The sequence below is a fragment of the Spea bombifrons genome, chromosome 6, assembly GCF_027358695.1.
Source record: "Spea bombifrons isolate aSpeBom1 chromosome 6, aSpeBom1.2.pri, whole genome shotgun sequence".
Taxonomy (NCBI): domain Eukaryota; kingdom Metazoa; phylum Chordata; class Amphibia; order Anura; family Pelobatidae; genus Spea; species Spea bombifrons.
In genome coordinates, this window is record NC_071092.1 from 23,932,328 (window position 1) to 23,951,706 (window position 19,379).

A 19,379-nucleotide genomic window follows, 5' to 3' on the forward strand; every position below is an offset into this window, starting at 1 on the left:
TGTTCTGCATAGAGGAAACATGAAACTCTGTAGCTCCTTAAGCAAACAAAAGCTTTTTAGTATTTCTCCTGAAGGCTTAATCATGGAAACATCCCAGAAGAAAATGTTATACCTCAAGTTTCTTTTGTGTCTGTCTGCAAAGGAAAATAACTTTAAAAAAAAATGTAGTATGTGAGGATCTACTTTTGTGTATCATGTTTTTGTAAAACTTTACTTAATGAAATAGTTAACGTTGGGAAGGTTTTGGACATCCAACGTTAGTAGGAGGCTGCTTCAAACGCTGCATTTAGTTAGAGACTGGATTCAGGCCCTGGTTCTTAAGTGTAGGAGATGCTGCAGTGCACCGTTCCCTCAGTTGTACAATGTTCATGCTACAACCAACCAGAAGATGGCAAAGAAGCCTTTCTATTGAAATCAATTCCTTACATGTGAGCAGATCGCATTGTTGGACGATCAGTTTCCCCAGTGTTCCACTGCTCAATGGGCTGGTAACAAAAGTGATCTTTTTCCCTAGTGTGTTACATCGTAGCTCAGCGCTCGACTGTAAGGGTAGTGGCTATGGAGGGGGGTGCTGCTCCGGGCATCTGTCCATATTCTGCGACAAGCTGTGGGGGATGCAGCTATCATATGCATTAAAGGGCATATGGTAACTAGACTCTCCTTCTAAGGAACATACAGTGCATATAAAGGTGTGTACTAGAGGACTGCGGGCGGTCTTGCTGTTGTTGCGGGCGGTCAGGCACTGTTCCTGCGGGTCCCGGCAATCCCGTGCAGTCCCGCAAGGCTGCCTTCACGCTGCTCCCTCACAGTGTCTCTTCTCTTGCTCCGCCCAGGAACACAGCGGAGTCATGGGAAGTGACGTCACTTCCCATGACTCTGCTGTGTTCCTGTGCGGAGCAAGAGAAGAGACGCTGTGAGGGAGCAACTCAAAGGCAGCCTTGCGGGACTGCGCAGGAAATCTGCAGTTCAGGTAAGGGGGTGGGCGGGATTGACCAAAAATGTGGCGGGATTGGGCAGGATTGGGCACACATGTTGCGGGACTGGAACACCCACATTGCGGGAGTGGGCGGGATTGGACAAAAAATCAGCGGGAGCAGGGTTAAAAAAGCAGTCCCGCGCAGGGCTCTAGTGTGTACCTTTAATTTTCTGTATAATGCCATCAACCAGAAAGGCGGTGGCAAAACAGCAAATGGACCCTGCCCCAGAGCAAGTGATGTGATGGGGAGGGGTGGGGTGGCTTGGCTTATGGGCAAAGCAATAGTTAAGTTACAAAAGGACATGGCTTGAATGTTTACAGTTTAAAATCTGTAAAAATGTTAAAACGTCTGACGGTGAGCAAGATCTGTAAAAGTTGAGCACAGGTAAACAAAATATTTGTATCAGCACTTATTCTATGCGTTGAGAGGAGATGTATGGGGCCAGTTAAGCATGTATGGGACACCATGAAGGACATGTAGTATCTCTCAGTGGTGTATATATAAAATTGGGAATTTGCTAGAGAGTTAAACAACTCAACTTACTGTCTGCCCTATGCATTACAATGGGCTAACCAGGGAGCTTTCCATAAGCTAATGCTGCCTAAAGAATAGGTAATGTGAAGACGCTTGATTGTTTGAAAGTCATGTTATAGATTAACCCCTTAATGACAATTGCCAGTTCTGGCACGGCACGGAAAAACAAGTTGTTTACGACAAATGACGTGCCAGAACTGGCACGTCTTTAAACGGGTGCAGAAAGCGATCTACGTTCGCTTTCTGTACCCAAACGGCATTGCTGTAATGCCTCGACCTCGAGGCATTCAGCTACGCCACGATCGGCACCAGGGGCCATGTCTGGCCCCTCCCCGGGGCGTCAACAACCCCGGACGCCCGTTTTAAAAGCGTTTAGGAGGTGATCAACGATCACCTCCTAAACTTAAATGGTGTCGCTGGAACGCCTCGATCAGGAGGCATCCAGCGACACCAAACGTTTACCTCTGGATGGTACTGCATTCAACCATGCAAGTTAATGGAGCCCAGCTTTCTAATCACAGTGTGATAAGTAAAAATAAATTAAAATATAAAATTAATAATAATTAGAAAAAAATAGTAAAAAAAAACAGTAAAATGTATAAATTTCCCACTGATGTCACTATCAGGGGAACCTTCAAGTTGAAAAAAAATTTTTACATTTTTTTTTTTTAAAAAGGCGAAAAAAAAAATAAATATATATATATATATATATATATATATATATATATATATATATATATATATATATATATATAAAAAAAACATATTTTTGTGAGCAAGTCCTAAAATTAGCACATTAGCTTAAAAAAATTCTCGCATGGAAAGAGTTAAAATACTGCCATATTAAATGCCCATGGGGTGTCTACTTTTAAAAAAATGTATGATTTGATGGGGTAAATTGAATTGGCCGGTTTCAACAATGTCCCAATTAACATGGGGGGAAGGATGGCCACACATCTAATTTCCAATTAGAAAAATGCACAGGTACCAAATGTGGCCTTTTAGTTCCCCCCAAAAATGACAAACCCATGCATATGGGGTATCACTGTACTCAGGAGATGTTGCTGAACACATATTGGGGTGTTGTGTGACAGCAGCATATACCAGGAGCTGTAAATTCATACATAACATAGGTGTGTGGGGGAAAAATACACACAAAAGAATACTACTGCAGACTTTGAAAAAATTCTGGTGGTAAAATGTGTGCATGCAAAGAGTTAAAATACCAGCATTTAAAATGCCCTGGTGTGTCTAGTTTTCAAAAATATATGGTTTTGTTGGGCACACTGAAATGGCCCGGCTCAAAGATGTACCAAATAGGGCATGGGCAGTGGATCCCCAAATGCCAAAGTTCAACATTGAAAAAAGCGCATGCCCCAAATGTGGCCCTTTTGCCCCCAAACAGCCAGGCAAAATCATTCATGTGGGGTATCGCTGTACTCAGGAGATGTTGCTGAACACATATTGGGGTGTTTTATGATAGTGACATATACCAGAACCTGTTTATTCATACCTGAAGTAAAATGTGTGTGAAAAAACAAATGCAAAAAAATTACTACCACAAAGTTTGACAAAGACTGGTGGTAGATATGGTGCATGGAAAGAGTTAAAATACTAGCATTTGAAATACCCTGGGGTGTCTAGTTTTCAAAAATATATGGCTTTATTGGGCATACTGAAATGGCCCGGCTCAAAGATGTACCAAATAGGGCATGGGCAGTTGATCGCCAAACGCCAAAGTTCAACATTGAAAAGTGTTTAGCAACATCTCCTGAGTACTAAGAGGTATCACTGTACTCAGGAGATGTTGCTAAACACATATTGGGGTGTTTTGTGATAGTGACATATACCAGAACCTGTTTATTCATAGCTGAAATAAAATGTGTGTGAAAAAACAAATGCAAAAAAAAATTACTACCATAAAGTATGTCAAAGGCTGATGGTAGAATAAGTGTTTGGAAAGGATTAAAATACTAGCATTTGGAATACCCTGGGCTGTCTAGTTTTCAAAAATATATGACTTGATGGGGTAAATTGCATTGGCCGGCTTCAAAGATACCCAAAATGGCACATGGGGGGAAGAATTACCAGATTTGGAAAAAATGGCTTTGAAATAGCAAAATGCTACCTGTACTTATTGCCCCATAATGTGTAGAAAAAAGCAAAAAACATAAAAACATTGGGTATTTCTAAACTCAGGACAAATAGTAGAATCTATTTAGCAGGTTTTTTCATTACCTTTTATAGATGAGTAAAAGATTTTTCAACTAAAAGTTAGTCATTTTTTTCTAAATTTTTCACCATATTTTATACTTTTTTTAATAGTAAATAATAAGATACAATCAAAACAATGTCATCTAAAGAAAGCCCTTCTTGTCCTGAAAAAAAACAATATCTAATGTGTGTGGGTTCAGTAAACGGGAAAGAAGAAAATTACAGCTAAACACGAGCAGCGCAGAAATGTTAAAACGGCCATTGTCACGAAGGGTACAAAAAGTAAAATCAGCCTTTGTCACGAAGGGGTTAAACTGTTTATTATGCAGCCTGTCTCACTGTATGCTTTCTTTTCAATCATTCTGTACATATACCTAGTCATTTATTTATACAATGTTTAAACATAGTAATGTGGTTGGTCCACCTAACCTAAAAAATGTCCTGTTTATCCATTGAGCAGCATTGTGAAATTTGCTGGCAGCGTAATGAATTATAATGCGGGGTCAACACACAAAAAAACTTCACTAGTTGCCCGTTCTTAATACCAGTGTGAATGAGGGAGTTAAAATGTTCATTTTTTGTGAAAATCATTCTAAATCTCCAGCCTTTCACAGCTTATCACTGTTATTACACTCTTTAAGGGGAGGTCTAATGAAATGTCTTTAAATTGTATGCACAGGGCATTCTACACTAGTATAGATGATAAAAGATAAGCTATAGTGGGAGTCCCCCTTTAATGTTTTCATTTGTTTAGTGTGGAGATCTGAATTTATCACCAGTGGATGGTGGGTTGTATGTTGTTCAGAGAACACGTGATTGTGTCTTTATATATTGTAATTAGTGGCTTTCCTGGGAGCATTGGGCATTTCCCATCCCTGGCAGATTGGAGAGCATTCAGGCATGTAATCTTGTTTGGCTGACATATTTCTCAGGAACTTAAACATGTTCCCAATAGGCTTAACCCTTTTACTGTCAGCTGTGCTCTGTGGGGCTATAGTGGTGACGAAACTATCAATGTACTACTTATTTCAGGTTTACAATAACTGAAACAAAATGCTTGTCTCCTAAAAAGACCTTCCCTGCCACAGAGCCATTTTAATTAATCCTCTAAGAGGCATCCGTGTGATGCGGCTAATGCTTCGCTCGGCCCTCTTACACTATTAACAATCCGTGTTAATATGTGATGTGCCTACAGGGAATGGGTGGCCTGTGTCTGACATATTACGGATCACTTGAGTCTGCATCTGCCTGTACAGTGCTGTTATGTACAAAATGTAATTCGCTTCTAGTTCAGTGTTACTTTGGACACAAGATGAATGAATGTGTGCAGACAATACTAAAAAAAAAAATCGGTTTTGTCACCTGGCTGGATTGCACATTTATTTCTAGTTCTTAGGTTCAGTAACCAGACTGTCTTAATACCAATACAGTCACAAGTGGGATTTGGGTTACTGAAATAAAACAAAACCTGCAATGTGTAGTTTTTGTTCTTACGTCAGCAGCAGCTTGTGATTTATTGCGGAGAGCCAGGTAGATACTCTGCTCTGAGTGAACGGAGTATGTTAACCTCTTCCGTTATTGCTGTCCGGCCATCACTTTAATGCATACGATAGCAGTGTGGCCACTTTAAACGGACAGTCCTTCATATGCACTTTGATGCATGTGATAGGTGTCTGGCACCTTTCAATTTTCACGTTATACATTTTGCAAATGTCCTGGAGTAGATTTAGCCGACTGCATCTTCGTGCATGCGATGTACTCCTCCCCAGTCAAGGAATGGCTCTGCTGAATGCCGCATGCAGGGCTCACGTGTAAAGTCTTCCCATTGAGTTTCTTGGAAGTACTTTACGGCTACTTTTAAACCTTCATTACAATCTATGCCATTGTGAAAAATTGTACCCAAAACGTATATAGACTGCATAGAACACCCGAGGCAGTCCTCAAGAAGTCTCAGATGCCGTGATACCATGACACTTTCTTTATGAATAGAAGCCTCGCATTTACAATGAATGCAGTGCTCCATTCGTAGTGAGGGCTGCTGATCGGTCAGACTGGTCAGTAGCCTCAGAAAAGTAGAACAAAAAAAACTATGGGTAAAACAAAAGTAGGGCTGCAACTAACTATTATTTTCATAATCGATTAGTTGGCCGATTATTTTATCGATTAATAGGATAAAAAATTTTATTTATATAAAGTAACGTAGGATGTAAAAAACAAACAGCAGAATAAAAAAACTTTGATAAAAATACATTTCTTGTTTTTATTTCCCAACCTGCCCCCCCCGTTATGCACATTTGAGCCCAGATATGCCACGCTGCCTCCCAGATATGCCACGCTGCCTCCCAGATATGCCACGCTGCCTCCCAGATATGCCACGCTGCCTCCCAGATATGCCACATACCCCCAGATATGCCACTCCGCTCCCCAAATATGCCTTACATACCCTATATGCCTTATACCCCCAGATATGTCACTCCATCTTCCCCAGGTATGCCGTATACCCCCCTGATATCCCATAGTGCATTCATATATTTGCAGACTCGTTCACAGACACAATACTTTTATAAATAAATACAGGGTTAATCTTCACTGCCCCCAGGATTTAGATTCCCCTCAGTTTGCCCCCCTTTACCTCTAACTGCACCTTAAGTTAACTTTAATTAAATTAACCCTCAGTCCTCATCATTAAATTAACCCTGAAGAGAAGACCCCATTAACCATAACTGCCCCTAAATTAATCCTGAAGACCCAATCAACCACAACTGCCCCTAAATTAACCCTAAACACCCCATTAACTATAACTACCCCTAACTTTCAGTAGCCCAAATATTAATTTTATACCAGTTAGATGAGTTCTTGAGCCATTAGGATGGTATAGGAAATGGGTGGGGCCAATTGGCAATTTGGTCCCGCCCCTTTCCACCTCCCTGTCCCTCCCTGCAGTCACTGCCGATAGGCACTGCCCCTTTCTCTCTGTCCCTCCTTGCAGCCAATCGGCAGTGACTGCAGGGAGGGACTGTAAGTAGGAGCTGCTGCAACTAATCGATAATGAAATTCGTTGTCAACGATTTTCATTATCTATTTTATCGATTAGTTGTTGCAGCCCTAAACAAAAGCGTATAACACTTGTAGGCACTGGTAAGCCGGAGGTGTGCTTGGCACAACGCATCTGTAAGTAAAGGATCTAGGGGTGTGGAAAGATGGCGAATTAATCTAACAAATCTCGATGGATTCTCATGGACAAAATAGAATAAGCTGTCATGTGTATTAAAATGCATCGGATGTCTGGAGTGTCCCTCTTAAATGTGATGCATCATATACGACTACTTTGCATGCCTTGCACTTAATGGTGCTTCTGTATATTTACGCTTAATGAACTGTGTACGTTCGGTAATGTAGTCGTTTTCTGAAGCATCTGTGAACGAGTTCTTGTTTTCCTTCATTTTATTAGTAAAGAGCCAAGATAGTGCGGCACTCGCTGCTTGGATTTGCATCAAGGTACCTTTGCTTTTCTTTACTAGACCTAGACAAGTTCAGTGGTTGATGTTAGCAACTTTATTTTGCTCATTCGATGAACCTAAATCGGATTGCTGACTAACCAACTCGCAAGAAAATTCAGAAGGAAAACTGTTCAGAGTTAACCACAATTTCAACTTCGATTGAAGGACATGTTTTTTGGTTTTCTTTATCTATGTCAATTAAAAAATCTGACCGTTTCCCCCTGATATTAATCTTGGTGATGCCCTTAAAAATAACTGCCACTTAATTACCTTGAAAGCATGCATGATTCCATGTCCCTTTCTTTATTTCAGCATTCTAATCTAGGTCAATGTAATAAAGTGCCAACAAGCTGCAACTTGCTTTTGTGATTTTATATTATTGTTACAAGAGGCAATTGAGGTAAATCTGACCACTTTCTATACACAAAAAAAAAAAAAAGCATGCATCATTAAACAGAAAAGTGATCGCCGGCTACCTTACAGATAATTAAGGACACCGCGTGTCTACATCATTTTGATGCCATTCTAATTCTGGGCGCAACACATTAACTATTCATAGTTTTTAGTTACTGTGTAGTGTGTAGGAGGCGCTTAAACTACTTAAAATAAAGAGAATGCTAAAAATGGGTGAGGCGATGATGTGTTTGAGAGCACAAAAGAAAAACTAGGGCAGTATCATGGAGAAACCTGTCGGTAGGGAATAAAGAAAATAAAGTGCACGAGATGCATGGAAAAGTGAAGGGCAAAATAAACTGACAGCCAGCATGTAACTATTCGTGAGAATACGTTTTCTCGCCCATTTTCTGTTGCGTGATATACCTATTTTGACCGGAGTATTTGTGGTGTTTAAGGGCCAAAACTTGACTTTGTATTAATGCTGTGTGGGTCTTAATGGTGACCTGCTGTGTCTTATAGGCTAAGTGCGGTTGACACTTCGTGGTTCCTTGGGGCAATTCGGTGGGTTGTGGGTAAATTCTTTGTTTTCGAGCAATCGACAAAAATGTTAGGCAGTAATTAATGCTAAAGAAAATAGTACTGAATAGTCCCCCAAAGTATGTCTTGTTCAGGGACAGTTATGTTTTGGTGTTACTTATAACAGATCCTGTCAACCTCGCGTTTATGTGGAAACCCCATTTATTCAGTTATTCGCGATTTGAGGATTGGCGGAAGTAAATCTCTGAGATATGAGCTCGGCTAATGGGAAGTTCACAAATGTTTGCTGCCACTGAGAGAAAACTGCTTTTAAGCAGCAGATGGTCAAAAATTCCTGAATTTTCCAGCTTGAAATGTTTTGCTACGTATCTAGCTTATATAGGTAAGCTAGTGTTCACACGGCATTTTATGAATCATGGGATCCAGAGCCACCACAGTATTGTTCTGCGTGTACGTTGTAGCTGATGTGATGATTTAATATACATAGCTGCTCCAATGTAGGTTTGGGTTTTTGTTTTCTTCTGCTAGCCTGTATAGAATTTGTTTGTATTTGGGAAATTGAATGTTACACATAAATGATCACGGATGGCGGGTTGTACTGCATGGTTAATAAATTGTAAAAAGATTACAATATTACTGTATTGAAGCACCACGCTATGGCCAACACATTTTATAACGCATTGTTTCAGTTGACAGTGGTGTCCGGTTTCCGTTTTGTTGGGCATTCTAAAGACTTCTCTGCAGAGAGTTTCATGTAACAATGCTTAGCAAAGGTGGCCGAATGTATGTCAATGTGCAGATGTAAGAATAGAAAACATAGACTGCGATGGCAGAGAGGAACCATTTGGCCCATCTAGGCTTCTCTTGTTTCCTGCTATAAAAAAAAACAGAAAAAAGCTATTATTTAGCTTGTCAAGAAATATGAAGCAAAGAGCTCACTGATTAAAGAAATGACCTCTATTTTACGAGATGGCTTCGCTGCTGCAGAATGATCTGTATTCACTGTTTCAATCTTTAGATCCAAAATATTCAGTGTCTTGTACAATTCTGCAGACCATATGAATTATCTTCTACCTAACATCAGCAATCAGGGTCTGATATTGGAGTCATAATGGAGGGAATTTCACTATTATGGCCTTAATCCTACCACAGAAGTAAGGAAAGTCCAGCTGCACTCGGTTCATGGCACGAAGTATGTTTGAGTGGCCAACGTGCTTGAGTCTTCATCTGTGTGGCAAAAGAGATGAGTATGGTGGGAGTTATGTGGAAATCTTATGGGCACTCCAGGCACCATATCCACTTTAACGCATGTCAAAGATGTGACCCGTTTATCGTTTTATGGTGCCCCCTTGCAAATGCATGGGGGGGGGGCTTGTCTGCAGAACCTGTCCCTTTAAATTGATTTCCTGCAGCCAGTTTCCCTGAAGTGCACCTGAGCGGCCCAGCTGGGTAAACCATGGAGACTGTGTGTACACATTGAGTGCTTAGTGAATCACCGTATGATGATATGCCCTATTTAGAGATCATTAAATACAGGTTGTTTATATAACACCCAGTTTATCATAAGGCTCAATAACCAATTGTGGTACTTGCTTCCTTCCAGAGATCTGTTTTCTTTAGTTACACATCTGGACTGCAACATTTAATACTGGATTCTAAAATGTAAACAAGCGATGTAACAGTTTTTGTGAAATATCCGAGTCTCCTCCTCCCGGGCCGTACGTAAAACACTTTACAGGAAGCCAATGCCTCGCTGCTTTCTCTGTTGCTAGTTAGCAGGATAGCTTATATCGGGATTAAATCCTGAGCCTGGCAGGCAAAGTAAATACACTGTATACATGTGTTTATGTGGTATGCCATTTGCCATGTTTCCTCATTTAAGACTATGAATCATTTTAATCTGGAGTGAAATGTTTGTTTGGATATTTGCTGGGTCGGTTTTTACAAGCATTGTAGAGCTGCATCGACGCTGCTGTTTAGCAAGTTACACTGGCCCTTTAAGGCTCCACCCCCTTCTTCACCAGCTTTCCTGATTGACAGCTCCAGCCCTGATCACATGACCTGCCTCTATTTGAAGGTCACAAAAAAGCAGCTTCCTTCAGAGAGGGAGAGAGAGCTAGGAGGAGGAGAGAGCAGAGAGAACGATCAATGCAAAATGGCTGCCAGTCTCTGGTTTATGCACATTTCCCTTTAAAGAAAAAAACATAGAAGCCGTGTGTTTGGAGTTTTTTTGCTGTTGTGTTTTGCATTTACGTCCTATTTTTATTTAGTGTATTTTCGTTAATGTTTTTTGTACTGGATTTACCTTGTATGCCTCAAATCGCTGGAATATAGCACAGTTGCACTTTATAAGGTCAGTACTGCTACACATCTCTCTGCGGCGTCTCGTGTTTCAATTAGCTTTTTTCCTGCGGTCTGCAATTCGTTTCTGTGTAGCGCAAAGGGGATTTAGATTGTGTTATGATCCGTGCTTTTCTGTGTATGTATATATGTGTGTATGTATAATATATATTATATATATATTATATATATATGTGTGTGTATATATATATGTATATATTATAGCGTGTGTGTGTATATTCTCTGTTGTAGACAGTGTCATGTATACAGCAGATGTGGGGTTGTAAAGCACTTGTGTATTTGCTGCAGTGTAATGTTTTGACACATATGCGAGTCTAAATGAACTCGTGGAGGCATATTACCCATGTTTTATTTATTTATTTCCATGTACGCTTAACTACCGCACATTTGTGCATTTTATGCATTTTTGGGTCTTGCGATGCCAAGATTCTCTGCAGCTCCGTGTTCTATGTTGCATTATTAAATCAAGCTATTTTTCTATTTTCATCATTTTTCGTAAATAAAAAAAATCGAAGCCTCCGTTTTCTTGTCTCGGATGAAGAAAAATGACACTGTAATTCATTTAGATTTTTTAATTCTGAAATCTGCGCTGGTGAGTTTTGCGTAAATATCAACGGATTTGCATTTTCAAAACCACCGAGGCCTAACAGGAGGAGAGAGAGAGAGAAGGAAGGAAGGGAGGGAGGAGGGGGAGGAGGGGAGGGGATGGTGGGGGTTGGGGTGTATAATTCTCTCTCTCTCAGAGCTGAATGCGTACAGCTACTGTATATACACCAAAACTGCTGGATCTGCAGTGTTTTGATCTGCATCTGGACTAGATATTCTCAAAAGCTAAAGGGTTCTGCAGGCTTCAAAAGAGGTGCTAATCGCTGAGAGCAGCGAGCCGTAGGATTAGACGTGTCTTCTACATACGCAGTTTACCTCCTTTCTATTTAACAGAAATATATTTGCGTGTCGTCTCTTGGCGGGCCGTTTATAGACGCGTTTGTGGTTTGGAAAACAACTTGTTGGTAGGTTTGACAGAATGGTTTTTATGTGCGCCGGCAAACAGTAGGTCAATCGCCAATATCTTCTGAACCTTGAAAGAAAGGATTACCTGTTTAGTGCAATTTAAAAAGAAAATAGTGTAAGACGCTACGTTTTGGGTCCGTCTGTGTTTGTTGTCCTGTCTGTATGATTAGCTCAACCTATCTGAACGAAGACATGTATTGCGAATGTTAGAGCAGCTGCCTCCTTTAATGGGTATTTATCCTGTGGATTGCTGGAACGCCTACATGTTGAGGGGTTTTACCCTGCTGCGCTCCCATGAATGTTACTCCTTTCTGTCATAATGCATCTCCCGATATAATCTCTCTAGACGAACCCACGGAATCTGCGGGCAGTGATCTGATACAACTGCTTCTGTTTTCCTACCTGTTTGTAGTGATCCATTCGCATGCGAGCAAAGATCCGCGCATAAATTCCTTACTGCACGGTCAATTAAAGATTCAATGCGGGGGGTGGGACGGTCCTGGCTCTCCTCTCTGTTGTATAACTGTCTTGTTTGTGTTGTGCTTTCAGATGTGTCATAATTCATCTACATTTTAATAGCTTAGCTGCTTAGGAGTACTTTCATACCAAGGGTCTGTATGCATTGTTATTGCGATTGGAAATGCTAAATGCCCAGTGCCAAGCAAATGCATAAATGTCCTTTTTCCCCCTTTGTCCGTACCGTTTCCGTCATACTTTTTCTTATACTATGCAAAGATACTTGTGTATGCACGTAGTAATTGTATTGTGGTACATACGATTCTACAGGAAAAAGCAAGCAGCTCATTTGGCTGCTTTGCCTTTTGCACTCAACACAATGATAGTTATCAATGGAGTATTATTATTATTTATTGTTTTATATAGTGCCATCAAATTCCGTAGCGCTGTACAATGGGTGGACAGGACATAACAAGTAGTAGGTAACATAACAGATTGACTAACAGAGACAACAGGTGAGGAGGGCCCTGCTCAATCGAGGGCGTAAGCTGTAGAATCCGCTTTCAAGAGTCACCAGTACTTTCTCCATATGTCCTTTCACCCTTTTGGCTTATTCAGTGTGTTTCATTTCTTTTTGTACCCGTTGGGACGCACAATTTATATTGACTTCTCAACTAACTTCAGCCATTTTTGCTTAAACAGTTTAAATTAAGCTTCCACTTTGTGTGCTCAACATTTCCCTCTGTTATTCCTGCTTGTAAAACGGTTTAGTTTCTGATCCTCTGGATTGATACATTAGGTAAAGAGGGCCCTGCTCACAAGCTTACACTTTCTTAGTCTGTCAGTTCTACTTTTGTCGTACCCTTCAAATGTCTTGTATAAAACTGACTATTCAGAAAGGATGCAGCTAAATGGACAGACTGGAATTATCCACAAAGGGTTAGTCGGTCATTTAAAGAGAATAAATCCTATGGGAAAGCACGTTGCGTTAGTTTTTTTGTTTTTTGCATTCGTACAGTGCTGTGTACAGGAATGGAGCGCTGGCAAAAAGTTGGCTTGCTTTCATTTTAAGATTCCTTTTATGTGCAGACCTAGAAGCTGCCACTGTAGGTAATTGTGATCTTTTAGGTGACTTTCCCTACTCGCCCCTTGGTGAGCTCATGCTATATGGCAATGCTAATGAAGTCCATTCCCCCGGTGTCTGGCCACTTAACCCTGTGAAATACTTTTGTTTGTCTAGTGGGGCAGAAACAACAGAAGTAGAACAAATGTCTAATACTGATGCCTGAAATCATATTATGTAAAAACTAGAATGGTAAAAAAAAAAAAAAAAGATACAATTCATAACAAATGTGATATGTAGCACTCTACATACAGATAATTTATCTTACCATCACTTAAGTGTTGTCCTTTTTAGAGATCTACTTTAATGCAGTTAAGTTTAAATGCTATCCCGTGTTTTTTGCTCAATTTATATATTGATGGCCATGATTCCACCATTTTAGTCAATAGATTCTGGAACACTGGACCTGTCTGTAAGGGCTAGTAATATCCTACCGTTGCTGGCCTCGGGGGTATTATCTGGGCCAAGTACCTTTATTGCCATGGTTACTGTTGGTTTGGAATGCTGTGTGATGCTGTGGTAGGTAGGGCAATGTGCCCTCAAACCAAAGAGGCCTATGCAGGGCTATGGCTAGGGGTGTTATGTCATTGCATAGCCTGTAAACAAGCAGTGACGCGGCTGGTCTTCTACTCCCTGCTGTGCCATTTGTGGGATTCCCTCATGTTTGTTATGTTAATGTTCCTTTTTGTTTGAGAGTGTTCTCTGAGCCTGAGTGCTCCATTGGCGTTTGTGTATCATTTGGACAATGCCTTGCTCTCTCCAACTCCAACTTCTAAATGTATTTTATTCTGAGAATGATTTGGTCATTTATAACTACTTGGAATTATGTTTTTAATGCTGCTTTTAGTTACAATTGTGTAAAATTCAGTAGATTTTATGGAACAAGTCCATCTGTGATGGGTAGGAAAATGCAGTTGCAGCACCCAACGCTGTGGGTGGGCTGTCAGCGTTTCACCTCCTAAGCAGTCACCTGTTGCATTGGCTAGTAACATTTGTATGAATATATGTTCAAAATACTTATGCGTAGTTAAGTGGAATTAATATTAAGCAAGTATGTGAATAAGACCAAAAAGGGGGTCCAGGCGCGTTCTTGGGATGTTTTGATTGCCTCTTATGGACATTATATTATAATATAAAAAAGTCAATAAGAGGCAATCAAAACATATCAAATATATTGTGTATTTTTGCTAATTTTGTCTTTGTAGTTAACCATTTCTTGTTTAGGTTTTTTTTTTGCCTAGTTTTTACAAAGCTTAAGTAAGGAACTTGTGAACATAGTAGTAATATTTGCTATATTAACAGAACCGTGTTCTAATCCATGGTAGGCCATGGCCGTTCCCAGTAACTTAATTCAAAGATGCTAAACTTTTTTTAACCAGCGTTAAGGACAGTTGGTTGCTATTGGTTTTAATGTGCTTTGCCTGGCAGAACTGGTTCTATGCACTGTTGCAGATTTTTCCATTGGTTTTGGTGAGATCGTTTTATAGGTTTTGGACTATATAGAGGGAGTCAGCGAGCAAGTGTCCCCAAAGGCAATTACTAGGCTTGGTAAACAATCTGTCCTGATTTGGGCCAGTCACCCAATGTAAACCCAACTAATGCTGGTTCTTGCCACCAGACCCATCTCTGGGTAACAGCTATTGATCCAAATCAGTCTAGAGATGGTTTCATAGCAACTATCAAAGCCATAATGACCAAAGAAGATTGGTCTTCCAAAGAGAAGGTTAGGGACTCTAGAGAATCTACTTACGAGGCCATCATGCCAAAAAGCAAGGTGTACAATTGCCATGTGTTTCACTTCCTAGAAAATGAGCGCTGGCTCTGCGCACTGCATACTCGTGTAAAGCCATCCCATTGACTTCCTTGGAAGAATTCTACTGCCACTTATTGATGGCTTGCAGAACCAATCAGTGGCAAGACATTTGGGATCGTGGAGGATGAAAATAGGTTTTGTACCATGGCTGTAAACTTTTTTTTTTCCTTTTTTTGTTTTAGATTATCTGAATATCGTTTTTCTATAGTAGGGATGTCGGGACCAGCCTTTGAATTTGGGTTTAAAACCTGCGAGACGCGCACTTGGCTCCGTTCTGCATCCTTCCTTGGGCGTAGAGTCCCACACCTTTGTGTTTAAGCATTTTAGGAGCAGACTAGACAGGCCAGCCGGGGGTCATATACCAATATTACCGATATCACCTTATCACATCTTACATTGTCAGCTTTCCTAAGTAAACTTTTTTTAGTCAATCATAATGGCTTTAATTGGATTGTGGAAGTAAAAATGAAAATGCAAAGTTGCCTCCTGGCATTTGGCACAGTGGGCAAGATTATTTTTAGTATAATAGAATTGCTTAGACTATTCTAATATAAATTCACATTCAAGTACATGGTGTTACAATAGTATTATGTACTACACCCGCCTACGGCATCGAAGAAGCTTCTTGTCATGTTAGCGGAGGCTGTCTTGTAAAGCCTCCTCTCGATAGAAGTAAACTAGAATTTGTTGTGTGTGCAATCAAATTATGAGTTCTATACTCTTGAAAGTTTGGTTCTGCCCCATAAGTCTCCTTGCTGTGATTAGTGGCATACTTTCTTGTCATTTGCGGTAAAGTATGTCTTACATTTCATCCAAAAGATTCATAACTCGGTTACCCATGAGATAAGAGGGAAAAAATTAAATCTCAACACAAAAGTCTTTACTATCTTCCTGTTATCACTATGCATTATCCAGGGCCAGCTCTTTTATTCTTCCAGGGGATGCACTTATTTGGTTGAAGGTGTAAACTGGACTTTACATGGTGAAATCCGCAAGATGTTCATAAATGTGATTATTCAGCCAAGAAACCCACCAAACTTGACTTCATAATGGATCGTTGGATTAGTCAGACGAACGTTTTAATATGGTCTGGATCTCTGTTTACTGAATGAACTTGGTTGTGTAGTAAAACAAATTGAGAATTTGTGGGGTTTTTTTAATCTAAAGGGCCGGAAGCATGATTCTCCTTATGAAATGACATACATTTTGATATATTCTATCGCAAAACAGTCCTCATGGAGGAGATTCACTATCCCACCGCCAAGGCTAAGAACGTCCTACTATATTATTCTATATGGACATTGGAAGTTTGAAGCTGAACATAAAAATGAAGCTCTTTGGAAAGATACCTGGGGTGGCATATAAAGGGGGGGATTCTGCAGAAAAATGGCAGGCATACCGCTTAAAAAAAAAAAAAAAAAAAAAAGTGCATTTCCAAGAACAGTTCCTCAACTGGGAACGCTGGCGATCGTCTGGTAATAAAATGCTGTCATTTCAGGCCTGTCTCAGCCATCTGGGCATCTTAATTCCTTAGCTATTAACCCTGTTCTCATTTGGATTTGCCCTGACTATGCCCTACTCCAAATCCAACAATCTCACATTCATTTTTCAAGGCATTTTTCAAGGCTTTTTACATTACCGGTAGGGAAGGAAGAAGGCTGTGCTAGATTTCATATCTACGAATCAAGACTTTATTTTGGATGTCATCGTAGGAGAGCGTATCTTCAATCGGTGTGGTTTACCACAAGAGCTTGTGTTGCACCGCACTTAAACTAAGCTTTTGGATTTTAGGAATGCTGATTTTTCTGAAACGGAAACTAAATGTAGGCGAGTGTGACGATCTGGACAAATGAAGCGGGGGGGCCAGGAGAAATTCTTATTTAATAGGTGTTCTGTTAAAAGCAGCAAAACATTGCATTAACCTTGTTAGTAAGACTAAAAGGGAAACCACTGTGGAATATATATATAATTATAATGGAGAAGGTAGCATTTAAGATCTATAATCAGAATGAGGAAGATCAGGGTGAATATAAAGATAAGCTTCAAAGTGCTTTATTAAATGCACCAACACTTAGGAAGAGGAACATTGACAGGTTAACAAAATATGTTTGGTTTTTTTGTTTGGTTTTTTTTTTGAGAAGTGAATTAAAAAAAAAAAAAAAAGTAAAGAATTATTAAAGTAAAAGTGGTGGGAGTTATATAAATGAGGATAAACAACTAGATGACTGCCAAAGTACCTCTGTAGTGTTGACATAGGAAGCTAACAGATAATCTGTGGGATATACCCAAAGTTACTAAAAGCTTATTCAGCCAGTTGCTATGGACAGGAGTAGTTCCAGAAGATAAGGTGTCAATTTATAGTAGCACTATATAAAATATTATAGTAGCCTTTATAAAATATTATAGTAGCACTATATAAAATATTATAGTAGCCTTTATAAAATATTATGTGCAGTTCTGCAGACCCCGTCTCCGGGAGGATATTGGCATACTGGACAGAGTCCGGTGAAGGGCTACTAAAATGGTGAATGATATGCAGGATAGCAATGGCCAGGAAAGACTACGGGGTCTCAACAGGTATAGCTTGTAGAGCACATGTGATAAATGTTTTGTTTCCTAGGAGTAAAAATTATCTAAAACCAAAAGGTCAGTGTTTTCAGGTGTCATAAATTTTTTACTTTTTACAGAGGATGATAAATGGACCAGCCACCCATCAGAGGTGGTAGAGGCTAATACAGCGAATTGATTTAAACATGCATGGGATAAACAGAGTCTCTATGGATGATTTTGTGTTAAAATGAATTTATTAAAAAAGGGCTAATTTAGCAGGGATGATTGTCAGCACAATTCTGATGAAAACGCTTTATCTAAATTATATCAAAGGCGGGGGGGGGAAATGCAAAATGGGGGCTGCAAATGGAGGCAGGTTGTATTCCAACTTTAACTATGTAACTGCTTTCTGATCTTTAGAAGCTTCTTCAAGATATCAACTATTTAGTAAATGAATTTATTGTTGTAAGCATCTTAAAGGCACACTCCAGCCATCATATGCATGAAGTGTCATTTTTAACATTTTTTTGCATGCAAAAACAGGCATTCATTTATGCATTTGCTGTCTCTCTCTGCCGCCCTGCTATTTGCATTTAAGAAGATGAATTTGTATGCATACTAAATGCCTGTAAGTTCTTATAAGTGTGCTGTCCACGCGAGTGCTTTCCTGCACGTAGCGAGAAGCTCTGAAACCAGGTAATAGAGGAGATGTTACACTGCATTTCTGAAGCTGCAGTTTTCCATTTTGTATGTTGTGCTTTGTTGTGTGTTGGGCTGATTATTACCCGGGGCCGGCTCCATCCATTATAGTTGGCATCTGCCTTGGTTTTATTTGGATGTGAGCAAATTTGTAAAGGAGCAGAAACTGAAGGGAGTTAAACCAGACCTGTGGGCACCGTGTGTGATTCACTCGCTCATCAGAACCAAGGCCACTGATAAGAGCATCTCAGGCTCTTTGCTCCCACTGCCACAACTGCACGGACCAATGTGGCATCAATAGACATACGGACATTGCATGGATGGTCATTCAGGGAGCCCTCCCCCTAAGGACATTTACTAGAGGTCTTTATCAAGCCATCCCTATGCTTTGCCAGGGATCGCTTGGTGTTGAGGAGGGAGTAGGTCACAGTCCATGATTGCCACAGGCTCTTCCACAGCCTGCTGAAGGATTATTTTATGGACTGACTAGAGGAGGTGGCCTTCATAATCTTATTTGTGCATGTTTATATCAGAGGCGTGTGAATAATAAATACACAGATTGGTGTGTGCATGGAATGGCATATGACATCATATTACGGTGGTCTGCTTCAGTACTTGGGTTTGGCCGCGTTTGAGCTATGATTGAGCTCTGTGTCCTTCATTAATTTCACCCCTCAAAGGGCTGGGCTCTCTGGTCCCCACTGAAGAGATATATGTGATGTGTGCCATCTGTTCACTACATACAGTCGGGATATAAAAGGGATGAAGAAGGCAAGTTACTCCACACAAGGTATATAGTTGAAAAATATGGCGTATCACGTGGCAAATAGATAGAAATAACACAAAACTGACCACTAACCAACTTTTGAAACCCATGGTTCTTGATGTTCGATTAGCAGTGTTCAAACCAGACGTTTGTAAAGACATTGTAAGAATTGCTAAGCACCTGAATAGAACTTGACATAACTTTTATTCTTAAATCAACCTGGGGCTTGGCTACCAAGAGCACCCAATGCCTTATGTTTTACTTCTAATTCTTTACATTTATATGCCGTTTTGAGACATAACATTTTTAAAAGAGCTCACAGTTTTGTACTTGAGTGATCAATACCTTGTGTTTTGCTGGATTTCGAATTCTGCAATAGTATTCAGTCCAGATGTGTTGCCCAGTTCAATGTCCAAACACTGCTTTGTCATTCTACCTGGCA

The 19,379-nt window shown here is 40.1% G+C and overlaps 1 protein-coding gene across 3 annotated transcripts in view; it reads left to right on the forward strand.

Annotated features, from left to right (window-relative positions):
• The window catches only part of TNRC6B (trinucleotide repeat containing adaptor 6B), a 52,237-nt gene that overhangs the window by 2,189 nt on the left and 30,669 nt on the right, over positions 1-19,379 (forward strand). The window contains exon 1 of one of the 3 annotated variants that reach the window (XM_053468657.1): positions 9,974-10,511. The exons of 1 other annotated variant lie outside the window; for it this stretch is intronic. The gene's annotated coding sequence lies outside the window, so the exon portion shown is untranslated. Of the gene's footprint in view, positions 1-9,973; positions 10,512-11,384; positions 11,530-19,379 lie in introns of those variants that run through there. One more of the 3 variants, XM_053468658.1, reaches the window with a different exon arrangement.